At 43.0% G+C, this 14765-nt stretch overlaps 1 protein-coding gene across 1 annotated transcript in view; it reads right to left on the bottom strand.

The window, feature by feature from the left end:
- The window catches only part of SH3RF3 (SH3 domain containing ring finger 3), a 237302-nt gene that overhangs the window by 202894 nt on the left and 19643 nt on the right, over positions 1 to 14765 (bottom strand). The gene's annotated exons all lie outside the window — the stretch shown is intronic.

Genomic DNA, 14765 nt, shown 5'->3' with positions numbered 1-14765 from the left:
ATCAATTTATCAGTAAACCTTAATGTACAAATAAACTGGAGACAACATGTTCAGTTCAAATAAGATTTAGCCTATTATTGGGTTTTAGAGTAAGGACACAGAAAATTGAACCTTTGTTTATTAAACAATATTGTAAGCAAATGTAGTTTACTGCTTTGTTTGTTAGCTGTATTTTAATAGGCAACCATGTCCCTTTGCATTGTAAATCCTAATGTTGTGCTTAATTTGAAACAGAAATACAACACTAGAATATGAGAGGGCTATTTTTGTATCATTTTATTTCAATTGCAGACTGTACATTTTAATAACTCAAAGAAGGAGGGTGACCTTATAAAAAGTTCACAGAAAAATAATAAGCATGCGCTGGTAATTGTTCCAGCCAAACTTCCAAACGTTCTGGGACCAGCCAGAATTAAGGGAATTGCAGTTTTCAGGAGGGTAACAGCAGTTCTGGCAGCGAGGGACAGTTTCCAGCAAACATCGGGTGCAGAGAGGAGCTGCTCTGCCTTCCTCTGCACAGCGATGGCCACGATAACGGGAAACGGCCAACAACCATTTGGAGAGGGTTTCTATCCATCTTACAAACAATGTTTTGCCAGCTTTTGAAAGCTAGGCCCCACCTCAGGAAAAGGAAATCAACTGCACCCCACAATGAGTCAACAAAACCTCGTCCCAAACTGTGTTCCCATCAGAAGAGTCATTGCCTGTGTCCCCGTGCACGTCGGGGTGGACAACTTGGTTCACACCCCACGGTGTATCAGCACAGCCTCACGGCAAACTTTGCCATCACATTTCTTTCAGGTTTTTAATCTATTCCTGCTAACACGAGAGCTGTTTGCTTCCGCTTTGGTGTTTGTTTATTTCTGTTAATTAAGATCTACAGCTATCAATGAGGCTTGAGAGGCTTTCTCATTCCTACTTCTTTGTTCAAGCACCAAAACTATTTTAAATCATTAACTTAAGATCAGGTTTACAAAAATCTCACTATGATAGGCATGACTGATTGTGCATCACAGCTGCTATATGGCATTAATTGTAAAAATCAGGCGGTGGGCTTTGGCCACCTAGAAACAACACAGCACGTCCCCTCCCTGGGTGGTTAATGGGTGTTGGGGTGCCCAGCTGGGTTTTGCTGACACAAAAATAAACAACGCCCAGCACTACTGTCCCGGTTTGATGTTCTCCAGGCTCACGTCATCCATGTAAATGGAGCAGGCTGGTGCCATGCGAGGTGGTGGCAGCGAGGGGCGACCACCAGCCAGCTGGGTTTTGGGGGAAGCTTCCATGTGACCTGAGTGCAGCATCGCCGTTTGAAATAAATTTGTGGGTGTTAATCTAATCAACAAAGTGCCTCAGACTCTCAATAAAGCAGTGCTGCTTTATTTCTAATGAATACTCAGATTAATTCGTGGAGAAGATGAGTTCAAAACGCTCATATGGCAAACACCAGGAACTTATTGTAGGTTTCCATGAACTGAGCCGAAACATGAGCTGGCATTTCTGGGATTTTTTTTTTTTGTGTGTGTGTGTGTGTGATTATACCAGAAAGGAAGCAGGAATGAAAGGTGTTCCAGCCCCCGGGAAAGAGTCCTGCAAAGCGCTCATACAGAAAATCAGCGCAAGTCACATTGCCGCTGTGTCAGCCTCGCAGAAAGGCTAACAGATGGTCAGCTAGTTTCAGTACGCAGGAATAGGAATTTCCTCCCAAATACTTTGTGAGCTGTCAGGTGGCATTCACCCTTTCAGGCACTGCCAGAAACCAACCAGCTCAGCAGCACGCATTACACTGCGTCTGCAGTCAACAAGCTCGGTCATTTGGGAGCGAGACGCGGCCGTGGAGCTCCTTTGGCTTCTTGTGGCTAGGAGAGCAGCAAGACACTATGTTAACTGCAGTAAGTATCTGCATGTATTTCATGCAACTTTTATCAGTCTTTAAAATGTGCCTGTCCTCTTGTTTTCTGAAAACGTTTAAGGGCAAACAGCAGTTCCTGTGGACTTCTTAGCTTGCCTTTGCTCATATTATTTCTTAAGACGCTACAGATGTATTTGCAGCAAACTAATTTACCAGTTTGGCTTGAGAGCTTCTTACATTCCTGATACATAAGAACTACTGAAAAACTATACCATAAATATATAGATACAGCATCCGGCTAGATAGAAAGCTCTGGTTCTGCCTGAAAATACTGTATATTATTATGTAGGCTAATATATGATTAGCATCCTAATAACAATGACACAGGCTATTTGGTCATATAAAGGAAGTGTGAGTATTTAGTAAAGCAAGTACCTGATACATCTGCAAATAGCAATTAAGTCCAGGCCTTTGACGTGCAGTAGTTCTCAGCAAATGTTAGGGAGGTGAGGCAGTCAGAGCAGCACAGTGATGTGAAGGACACGTCCCTTGACCACCTCAGCTGACGAGTGTTTAATCAATTACAGCAATTAATTATTAGCAATAATTCTTACAATTAATTACAGACACAATGTCTATTTCCTCAAAATTATTAATTATTAAACAGTATTACTAACACAAATGTTTGCAAAACTTCATGTACCCTCTCTGATGGAGTTTCAAGCAATTTACTCTTTTGCTGCTCATTTTTAAACAGTTTAAATAGGGCACCGGAAAAACGAACCCATTTCAGACGAAGAGTCTGAAAAGAAATTGAGACATCTGCTGTGGCCTTAGGGCTAGGCACTTGCATCCTGCCTGAGACATGCTTCACAGCTGAAGAAGGTCCATTTCCAAACAAATGCTCCCTCAAGCCAGGCATAATGCTGATCACCGTAACAGACTACCAGGAGATGTGATGGCTAAGCAAAATCTGGGCACCACAGCTACCAAAGTTATTTTTTGAACTAAAATAGGAAAAAGAAAAAAAAAAAGACTGTGAGCAACTTGATAGCTCTGCAGGTTGCACACTTTATGAAAAGGGCAGATAGAAAGATTTAGCCAGAGCACAAACTTTCATGGTAATTTTACATATTAATACTTATATGTATACAACAAATGTACCACAGAGAGCAAGGAAGATTCTGATGATAGTTGTTCTATGCTCAACCATAAATTTAAACCCATAGCTATATATTGGGGATTCTGCACACTCGATCCACCTGTAGACAGCAATTCTGTCGTGCACGGCACACGTTGCATTTAGCACACAGGTCACGATCAATTGACTCTGCAGACCTAGTGCCTCTGATGTGACTGGAGCATGTCAGTCTGGCAGCCAGTGCTTAGGAGATATTTGTTCCAGGATTCTGGACTTCCAGCAGTCCAGTCTGAGCTACTGCTCACCCTGCTTGCTGGGCATACTGAAATGTGACAAATAACCAAAAAAAAAAAAAAACCCACAGCAGTAATTAGCGGGTAATGCAATAGTCCACCAAGAATACAAGAAGTAGCAGAGCTGACATACAGGTGCCTGTTTTGCCTACATCTTTGCATTAGACATGCGTAGCTGAAACAAAAACAGTGAAATGAAAGATGTCAAAAAGCAAGAAAGAGGTGGCTGGTCAAACTCTATTAGCATGAGTGAATATTAAATGCCTAGATGCTGTGTGTGCCTTTGAAAATCTCTGACCTAAACTGGGAAAGAAATGTTCTTTACATAACACACAGAATGCCAAACACAGATTTTGGATTCATCCATGAAAACAAAACAGATTATGTTACTATCAGAGAGAGTACGGTGAAGCATCAACCCTCCCATAAACCCAGATGCATACATACATACATAAATAAATCCCTGACCTGCCAAATTTCCTTAGCTGATGTAAACTGCTTTTTAAGATATTTCTATTACATGAGTAAACATCACTTCCTATATTTTTCGTCTACTGAGTGTAAGGATTTAAAGAAGACAAATCAAGTTTATTTTAGATTCCCTAAGGAAAAACAAACCCATCTGTCCTGACTCCTTCCCTGCTGTTTTACAATGTTCACTATTAGTTATTTCCAAAGCACACCTACATTTATCCCTATCTGCAGGAGGAACATTTATCTCACAAATATTCCTGTCAAATGTCTCTAAAATGCCAGCGGATAAAGAAAAGAAAGAAAACTTTTGATCCCCTTACAAATGAAATACGTAGCACAGCAAAAGAATAACGATGAGACCTAACCTGAGAGCCCAAGGCTGGTCTCTTTACACCTTTCACGTATGATGACATGCCTACAGAGAAGTGGAAAAACAGGTGTAATGGACAACAGAGAAGTGCTGTGGCCTCTTTAACTGAACAACGTCGGGCTTGTTATCATAGCAGTGCTTCCTTCATAGTTCTGTGGTTGAAGGCATCACAACTGTTTGATCTTTTCCCCTTCACAGGTGGCACACGTAAAAGCTGAAGACTTGTACTACCTGTAAAAGGGACACAGTTCCCGTGCAGGAAGTCCTGCACACAGAAAGATGTGGTCTTTACATAAATTCCAAGGTTTTGCAAGAAGAGGCTTTTGAAATACAAGGAACCGCTATTTATTCTGGAGAGAATTTACTCAAAATAAGGCTTCTGAATTATTTTTGATTTTAATCTATGAAACGGACCAAACAATGAAAGGATAAACCCACATATTGTCTTGCTCCTTACCCCAATAAGACGTATCAATAAGCAAGGGACACACTTAGCTTCATTACATAGATACCCACTTCAGCAACATTTCAACTTCGTTAAATCTAACCTGGCCATTCAGACAGCGTATGCGTGGCTCTCAAAGGGTGGTGCTTAAGGACTAACAGCCAGGAGCCAAATTTCCTTTGGAAATTTCCTTTGGAATTGTTTTTACATGCACCCTCTCCCAGATTCGTGGTAAATCACAGCATAGTAAACTGACAGGGAGATCAGCATAATTAACGTGGTAGAGAGCATCATCTACATGTGGACAGAAGTTTAAGCAGCCACCACATGATCACAACCTGGAATTAGCACCAAAAGCCCTGTGTTCTTTTAGGCAAGAAAAAAACTCCATTAAATTTGAAGTTTATTTTTGAAGTGTACTATTGTTAAAACACAAGGACTTGCACCAGCAGTACTGAGGGAAAACCGTGAGCCTCAAAATACAATGGTAGAGGCTGCTTCCCTGGTAAGTTTCATGGCAGTGTCCTACCTCCTGAACAGTCAGAGCAGATGCAGAAGTGTCTCTAAGCCCATCGCTACACAAGCAGGACTCAATCCAACATTTACATCCTGTGCCGTGAACTTCCACTGATAAAACACTATAATGCACTCTCTTAACGGTGGCCGTACGTATTTCTGCTCTGGACAGCAATGGCTTACAACTTGATTTCTGTCATGCTGTTGCCTTACGTGGTGGGACTTCAGTCCTACCCCTTATTTTGGCAGTGCTGCCGCTCATGCTGCACCCAGATGTGGAGGTGCCAGCATGGCACACTGCCATACCAGTCAGAAAGCGTGGAGAGCAGCAATGGGGTTGGCAACTGCATTTCTCCAAAGCTGCACGCTGCCTGCCTTCCCTTGGAGGTACACAAGCCTCCGAGGCACATCTCTCTTAACTCTCCACATCAGTGGTTCTGGTGAGTATCTCAAGACAGTTTTGTTTAATACAGCACGGAGCTGGGCCATTTCATTAGTCTCAATGACAGCATCTAAACCCAACGGTGCCCCAGGTTCACGTTGCTCTGCCTTGACAATACGAAGACAATTTAGCTTTTGTTCAGGACAATCACAACTCCCATCTGTCTTTGCCAGACGAGGGCCCTCCTGGGGAGCATCCCGCGCTGTTCTGTCTCCTAAAACTTGGTCTGGCGGTGCTGATACGAGGTGGGTGAGAGACGAGGAGGCAGCTAGGCCGGGCAGGGAGCACCACGCTACGTCCACGTCACCTGTAATGCTCCCACCAGTGCCCTCACGGCCGCTCACGCCCAGCGGCGTAGACACAACCGCCGACTTCAAGCTGCTCCCCATGCCCTGTTGTTAAATAAACCGTCTTCTCAAGGCAGCTTCTGTGTGAAATAGGTGGGAGTTTGTAGATGGAAACTTCTTCCAGACAGGTGTGAATACTCAGGCTGGGGGAGAGGAACCCTGAGCACATGAGTCAAGGGCAGCAAACAGAAGAAACACATCCCATAGTGAGGGAGATAAGAAATAAAGACTGTGTACCAAAAACTGAGGCTTTTTCAATGGGACAAAGTAGACCAAGCTATTTATAAGAACTATTGCCATTAAAAGCACAGACTTCTAACAGCCAGCCTATGGGAGTGGGTTGCAGATAAGGTGTATTTAGACTGTGCTCTTCCATTGTTATTTTTTAAAATTCTTTCCAAAGAAAAAGCATTTCAATGAACCTTGAATGTATCACAAATTTCATGACAAGTACTCCTTCTATTATATTGCCTACTCTGCTTGGAAAACATAAATAAGTTTAACTAAGGTTGATCATACATTTGCTTTCTATTTGGCTTTATTCTCAAATCATAGTAGTCTTTGTAATACCGACTGTGAACACAAAGATATATAAATTGTTTACATAATTCTTCCTTTTATTTGCTTCGATTTATTTAAAAACAAAAACATGCGACATCCTTAACTTTCACACCATAAGCAAACACAGACAAACAGCTTGCCTCCAACTTGAATTAAGTCCTATTTAAAGCACACCACAAGGCTAATTTCTTGTACTGGCAGCACAGTGATACTGATAACCACATTACGCTACTCAGCCCAACTGTGGGTTCCAGAGAAAACAAAACAGTTGAGGGAAAAATGCAATCCACTTCTGAATAGAAGCATTCACACTGTTCCTTGGGCGCCTTTAATGAGCATCTTTGTACGTGCCTTTGCAGATGTACGTGATGTTGGCATTAACATTATCTTCTCTGTTTTTTGCCCCAGCAAAAGTTTTATTTTACCCTTGAAAAGATGAATGCTAAGATACTTCACCTTGCACTAAAAATCACTTCTACATTAAATGCACAAAAATTGTATCAGATTTCATTTTCTTTACTTCATTTTTCCATACTTCTTGCAGCCTGCAAGACCATAGGACAATTCCATCTAACCCTCAAATGACTTTCCACAGTCATGTAACATTACCAGGATTTTTCCCATCTGGCTCTTTGAGTAAACTTCTACAATTTAACCCAGTCTGCAGTGCACAAAACCCAGCAATGCAAGTTTCCGGGACCAGAATAACATCTTGTCCGTGTTTGCTCCTGCTGACATGGCAGCCCCTCAACCACTCCACTCTCAATATGCAACTGCTGAAAGCGTTTGAGTGTACCTTTCATTAAGCATTCAATTATCTTACTCTTTCAAGTTTCAAAAATACAGTTTGAAATGGAGGATACTTCAATGTACACCAAATTAAACCTTTGCAAAGCTTTACAGGTCCACAGCAGCAGCAGACCAGATGGTAAAAAAAATAAAATGCAACCTGCCACCAGGAGAGAGTTCCTTTCACATATGGTACTAAGGTAGCTGCAAATCTCCACTGACGACATTAAAAAAAAAATAAAATCCTACACCTTTGACTTGGAATTAAAATCATGGCTTCATTAACCCCAATCAGAAAAAAAGACTGGTCTGACACATCTCTCTGCCAATACACCTCCATTTTTAAAACACCAACTGAAACCAATGACATCTTCTACATACTTTTTTGTTGTTAGAGCTATAAAAACGTACATAAATTTAGGCCCAGCAACATCAGTGCCTGTTTCCATTTCATACTGAGAACAACAGAAGGAGTGTCAATAGCAGACCCCTGGAAAAAGTATGGGGGCCAGGCTGTCCTTGCAAGAGGAAGATGCTCTTTCCTCCAGCAGCAAAAATTACCTTCCAGTTACTTCTAATGTGTTAAAAGAACCTTGTCACTGATCTTGTTTACAGAAGCTTGTGAAGCTGCCAAAGCATGCTAAAAGATGGGGAATGTGGGGCCAGAGCAGGAGCCAGTGATATAGAGATAGCAGCAACCTGTAGTTTCTGATCCCAGCCTGGTAGCACGCTGAGCACTGAGCTCCCCTGCACGGCTAATGTAAGCATGCCAGGCTCCTTCAGATTTATCTACATTAAGTGCTTTCCCTAGAGGAGGACGACAAGAGGATTTACGTCGAATAAGGTAACTGCAGCACACGCACAAGTCCTGGAGGGGAACCATTCCCATCATTAAATTGGGAAAATCTGGTGCCATGCCCTACAAATAGACTGAATGAGCTTGTGTAACTCACGTGAAAGGCTGAAGGCAATGCCCCAGCAGTCACCTGCCACAGTGCCAATTATTTTAGTGAATTTAAATAACAGAAAATTGCCTTGTCTTTTGCTTTTCAGCAGAAATAAACACCAATATAAGCAAAGGGTTTCATCATTTCCCAATTCCCACTCTCCCGTCCTTGTCTTTTATATTGCAGTGAACTTCTCACTAACTGCAGCGGAAGCAGCTTACAGTAAACAGCAAAATACTGCTGTTGTTCACCTTTCAAGCTCTGATCCAAGCTCCACCAGCTCTCAGATCCATGGGTAGCAGAAATTAAAGGCTGTATTAGAGTATCAGAGCAAGAGACAAGGACTAGAGAACAAGCTGCCAAAAACAAGCATAGGATTTGGTACCATTCAGTACAGCTCTACTTCTCGAACCCTTTGTAGGACTGCAGGAATTCACGGAATATGTCACAGCTGCAAGAGTAAACTCTCACCTTACAAACCTAAGAATTAGCATTTGAAAAGTCCTCCTTCATATTTTCTGGTTGCCAGCATAATCCTGTTGATGCACCCTTGCAAAACACCTTATTCCTCGACCCCCCTGCGTGCCTGCAGCACTTGCTGTGTTTCACACAGTGACAATCCCATTAGCCTTAACCAAAGTGTCATCAATTTGCTGCAAAATTCAGGCTGTGCACTGCAAACAGATCAGGCAGGCCTACTCCCCAGGGAATGCACGTATTGCCAGCTATATATCTCACTTTGCACCTGAATTTGTAGCTGAGCCCACGGAGCCCTGTGCAACCCTTAGACAAGATGCATGGCAGCAGAGGTGATGATCTGAAGTCCTCACTGCTTCCTAAAAATGTCCTGTGGCAGATCGTAGGAAAGCAGTGGTTGCATAAACAAGGAGAAAAAGCATACCCATCATGTTTCCCTGCCTTTTGAGCCTATTTCTGAAAGGCAGATTTACTTAGAGGGAAAAAGAAAAAAGAAAAAAAAAAAAAGACTATTGCAGAGAAAGCTAATTTTGAGCAGAACGACTACTTTTTTTTTTTTTTCAGTTTTCCCTGCACTTCACTTTTCAATAGTCTGATGCACGAGCAGCAAATCCACAGAAGAGCATTAGGCTGAAAGTTCCAAACCTGAAGGAATCTTCACAGAATCTCCTCTTGAGAAGAAAGCAAAAATAACTTCACAGTCAGAGGAATTGAGATAAAGAGAAGCCCAGTGGCGTGGCACAGCTGGGAATTTGCTCGACTTCACTACTGCACTACATCTGGTCATTGTTACTATTAATATTCCTTTACAGAATATCCTACTCACACGGGACTTTGCAGATAAAACGAGGACCCTGGCTTTCAGGTGTTTATGGTCTAAGTTACACGACAAAAATAGCAGCGATAACAGGTATGTATGCTGTGAATGCTAGAAAGCAGGTGAGCAGAGGCAGCAGCACAGCGAGTTGAAGACACACCGTGTGAGGGCTCTGGAGAACCATCACTGGATGCCTTCCTCACTCTTTCAAATGGGTGAGTTTTAAGCTTTTCTCAGAAATGGATTTCACATAGCTGACACACTCTTTATTTGGTCTTTTTTTGAGTGAGCCCAAGCCAGGTGGCTAAACCCAACTGCTGGAAAAACTGCACAGAAACCAACACAACTTCTAGTGAAGATGCATCTCCCTTACTGTTGTCCGAGGGCCTGCTGGAGCAAACAGATGGTATTACAGGAACCTGTTAGGTAGGATACTCAAAGCAGAAGCAACACTATTGATCTCTTTCTCCCAAGCTAAACATAAGCAGAAGGGTCCCACCCACCAAGACTGTGTGCTGAGAAGCAGCCGCTAGGCCGCCGACTTCCTGGGCCTTCTCCTGCCTGTCCCATGCACATGAAACCTCTCTGCACGTACGAAGCAATGGTTCATGACGTTAGAAAAGATTAAAAACCTTAAGAACCGGGTGTTTTTAGAGTGCAATAACTTCTCTGCCGTTATAGGGCGAAATTTAGGACGGAGGCTAGCTGAATGTATCCTGTAAACACCGCAAACAGATCGGTGCCAGCATATCTTGATCAACTTTTGTTGAACTACCTCGAGCACTCTTACTTTATAACCACGTACAGGAAGAGCAAGACTCTCTTTTTAAAAACTGACAATTGTCAAGGTGTGTGTATTTACAAACAAAATCATTCAGTCAGTGCTTCTTTTGGACTTTCATGCTAGAAAAACTCAGTAGAATATTAGTTAAATATACATATAAAAATGCTGTTAACAGACATTTACCTTCACTTAATTCTCTATATCCAGGGTCTACTATAAACCTACTATTGCTCAAAAATACCACAAAAATATTGCTTTTTTGTAGCATCTCAAATTGCTTCTTGAGTGTTGACTACTGTTGTGAATCAAACAGAAATATGTACGGAAATTGTTTGTAGAGTATCAATTACAATGGGCTTCCGTAGTTTGTAGCCCTCTTGTTAATGTGAACAGCATGACAAATAAGAATGCATTTCTTTTCTAAAAATTAACACAATGGCCATCAGATTTCCAGTATTCACCATAATCACCATTCCTCTTTTGCTGAATTAAGAGCACATTCTGAACTGAATTAAACGCAGAGCTTTTATAAAAATGAATTTGAAACCCAAGAATGGAATTGGCTTTAGCCTTCCATTAGCATGCTTGTGTTGCATGTGAAAAATACTCTTCAGATTTCCATTAAGGAACCTGAGAATTTATCCTCCACGCAGGGGCTGAAACACAGCACACCTATAACCATGCAGAAATAGAAGCCCATTAGTGGTTACTTTCATCATCCATGAGATCAGCTGTCAGGAGATCACAGGAGAGCAGGGCAAAAAGCCACGCAAAGGAAAAAAATATAATCGTTTGTAAAATATTCCCTTTTATGTCGTACCATGCTCACTAAATAATTAATTACAAATACATCAGCCACTGTTAAAAGAAAAAAAAAAAAAAGAACGGGGGAAAAAAAATCAATGAAAAGCTCCAAAATGACGTTAATAAAAAAAAGTACAAGAAGGACTGCTGTTCAAAAATGCGCAGGTTAAATGCTGAAGAAAGCACTGCCAGCAGCAATCGCCCGCAGGCATCCCAGGCGTGATTAGTGACTTAGTGCCACAGAAACTGCTATGATGAAGAAACCCTGTGACCTGAGCATCTTGACACCAGGAGCTAATTGCAAACCGTGTAATCGCCCGTTCCAGATGGCTCTGTAGCACAAAGCTCCACTGCCTGCTCCCAGCTTTTCCAGAGCAATGGCACCACGCCGGTCAGAAGGAGCCTGCATTCATTACTCCCCTTTGTCAGCATCACCTAAAATTGCTAATGGTTTTTGGATTCTATCGGTAAATAAAAATTTCCATTAAAATGCCTTGGAGGAAGCACCGTTCCCCTCGTTGAAGATGTGAATTACAGATAAATACCCTGCCTATTAACATGATTTTCTGTGAATGCAAAAGGTTTTCAAGAACTACTGCACATAAAATATGAATGTCTTTTTTCTGGGAAGAGGAAATTGTTGCTGTGGAAGAGTCACTCTCCTTTACCCCCTCCCAGGCCACAGCAGAGACAGGCACTGCCTGTTGTTGAGATTTCACGTTGCCACAGATTGATCTCTTTCACGTTACGTGTGAGACAGCTGATCACTTGCTACCTGAAAGGCAACCGTACGGGCTGCAACGCCTCTGAAAAAGGGAAATGGCTCAGACAAGAGAGTTCACAGTGGTTAACCTCCTGGAACACATTAGCTACACCAACTCCCAGTTGCCCAGACTAAACAACCCTGAAAACCTCTTGATTTTATTCACTAACAGGAAATGATTCAGATATAGTTCTGCAAAGGCAGTCAACAAGAAGAGGTAAATTACACGTACTTGCTTTACTACATTTTACTGTAAAACAATCAAGAATAAAAATTATTCAGCTCTGGGGTAATTTCTTCTTCCTTCCTTCTTTTTAGTGTTTTGCCTTAGGTTGGTATATCTAAATATACCTTGCGATGTGTATAAAACACACATATCCTACAGACTCCTAACGGAGCAATGCTTCGCCAAGTGTGAAACAGAGACATAAACCGGGATTTCTTACAGATAAGGATGCCTGCTTATAAATAATGCTGAAAACCAAAGTGCTGCAGGATCTGGGGCTATGAACAGAAAGACTTTCTTTATCCTTTAAAGCCTCCTCTTCATAAGAGAGATTTATTTACCAACATAAATGTTACACACGCGTCACGGAACCAGCACATAAAAGGATGAAAACCTTTTCTGGCTCCACAACTCATCCCAACTGCTCTCTGAAGAATAACTATGGTCACAAACCCAAATTTGCCTATATCCCTTATCAAATTACATTGTGCTGGCAGCAGAAGAACAGTCCCAGTACTTGAAAGTAAAGTCAGCCTCCTTTGTCCTACGTAGATCTGTACGACTGAGAGGGCTAGACTTCAGGTGGCACTTTCCATGAGAAGGCAGAGGGAGAGTTCATACATTTTGCAGATCTTTAACCATACTGGCTCCATATGTATATATACTTACTGCCCCACAGAGAAGCAGAGGAATGATATTTGGGATGAGCTGCCAGCATTCTTGCAATTTTTGCTGGTCAAACACTACCTAATATGTTCACTCCTTTGTTATCAGGCACCTGGAGCACTGCTGTGATCAAGGACAAGCTATAGACCTAACAGCCTCTCCCTATCAACTCCAGACCTTGTTGTTGCAGACTACTGGCAATTATTTCCCAATGTCCTTATTTAAAAAAAAAAAAAAAAGTCCCAAAGGGCCTGGTAAAACCCCTTCATGACCCATCACTGTGCAGGGTTTTTTTAAGAGCTCCAACCACATATTTACACCACGTGCAGCCAGCACAGACTGACTGAATCCATGTTCAGGACAGCTCATCTCCTGAGGCAACTTCTGGAGCTTCTCGTGCCAGCAAGACCTACCTGAAAGGGGTAGGGGCTGGTTAAGCAATTAGCCTTCAAATGCACCTCCACGGGCTGCAAGAGGATAAGAAAGCAGCAATTTGCCTGGTCACATGCTGAGGCTTGCTGCAAGGTCGTGGGAGGAGGCAGCTCATAAAATGCCAGTTCTGTGGCAGTTTTAAAATACGGGTTTGGCAGTGTCCAGCTTCCCACCGCTGAAGCTGGTCAGGATGCAGCCTGCACACACCCGCGCTAAACCCCATGGTGTGTCGGACTGTCATCCTCTGTTCCCACATTCACGTCACATTCCCAGCTGGGAGAGATGCTCTCCTGTGTGTCTGGGTATGATGTGTTTCCTAAGGTATCCTGGAAATTTTAATGACAGCTTTCCACGCTGTTCTAGGGACCTATAAATGCTAGCAGAGCCCTTCCTGCTCTGTAACCTTTGAGTTTAGGCCCTAAATTGATAAAGAAATGCTGGTGAGTAGCTTGCAGCCTCTGCTGAATCGTGGTGCATGGAGCCAACTGGCTCCTGGCCCTAACCATGGCACATGTGGGGGTCTTCGGTTGGGCACCAGAGGCCAAGAGCACTCCACTGACTTACCCAACTTTCAAGAGCAAGAAGAGGGACATGCGAATCTGCAGGAGGCACCAGAAAGGACCTGCCGTGAGCACCACTGGTGGGTAGAGGGAGGAGGAGGAAGCACAGCTGGTCACCCATCACCCAGCCAGCCTCGGGGGGACACTCATCAGCATCCTGAGAATGGGGCAAGGAAGACGGCAGCAGCGGTCAAGCAAATGCTGGCACTCTCCAAAGGCTGGTGTCTGGCGCAGGATGGTGTCATGGAGGGGCTGTTCCCTGCTTGCACAGGAGGCAAAAAATGAAATTCAGGCACCACACAGAGAGGAGGGGACTAGGGATGATGCTGCAGATGCATGGTTCATCGAGATAGCGCCGCCCTTCCTCCCCTTCCAGCACCCTGGTGTGACGGCACCACGGCACGGGGCTGGCACCAGGACACACACTGAGCTGACAACAGCCTCAAGTGTACAGAAATGAATGATGACTGGCCTCAGGGGGCTGCTGCCGGGCTGCACCTAAATGAGCTAGGTTATTAAAACATCAGACCCTCCAAGTCACGCTGTTTGCATCTTGCCTTTCCCCGGCACATCCAGAACAATCCCTCTGTTCATCGCCCTCCACCTGTTGCCAGCTGTAAAAGTTTAGTGTTCCTATTTCTAACACAATTGTAACGTAAGAGCAGACAGTAAAAAACACAGTGCTAAAACCAGTTCCTCTATTTTTACATTTGTTTCAGACTGGAATTCACACAATTTGCTAACCATATGCTTTATGGGACTTACCAGTCCTGCAGGGCTCACAGGACTCATCAAACCTAAAACTGAAGAGAATACTTGCTTTTGAATTCTGCAACACTTATGTTTTCCTATAAATCACGGCCTCGGCTCCCCAGCTGCTCATCGAAAGCCAGGATTTTTTCACACTTGCAGCACTTACGACTTTAAGACACATCTACAGCAAATGTTATTGTGGGATGGGTTACAAAAAGAGAAAAAAAAAGAGAAGGCACATCAGTGAGAGGTAGCTTCGATTATTTTTTTCCGTAAACACAGCAATCCAATCATTTTGCCAATTGA

This window comes from Anser anser (genome assembly GCF_964211835.1).
Source record: "Anser anser genome assembly, chromosome: 1".
NCBI classification, from domain to species: domain Eukaryota; kingdom Metazoa; phylum Chordata; class Aves; order Anseriformes; family Anatidae; genus Anser; species Anser anser.
The sequence above is the reverse complement of the archived record's forward strand: the minus strand, read 5'-3'. Positions and strand labels throughout refer to the sequence as shown.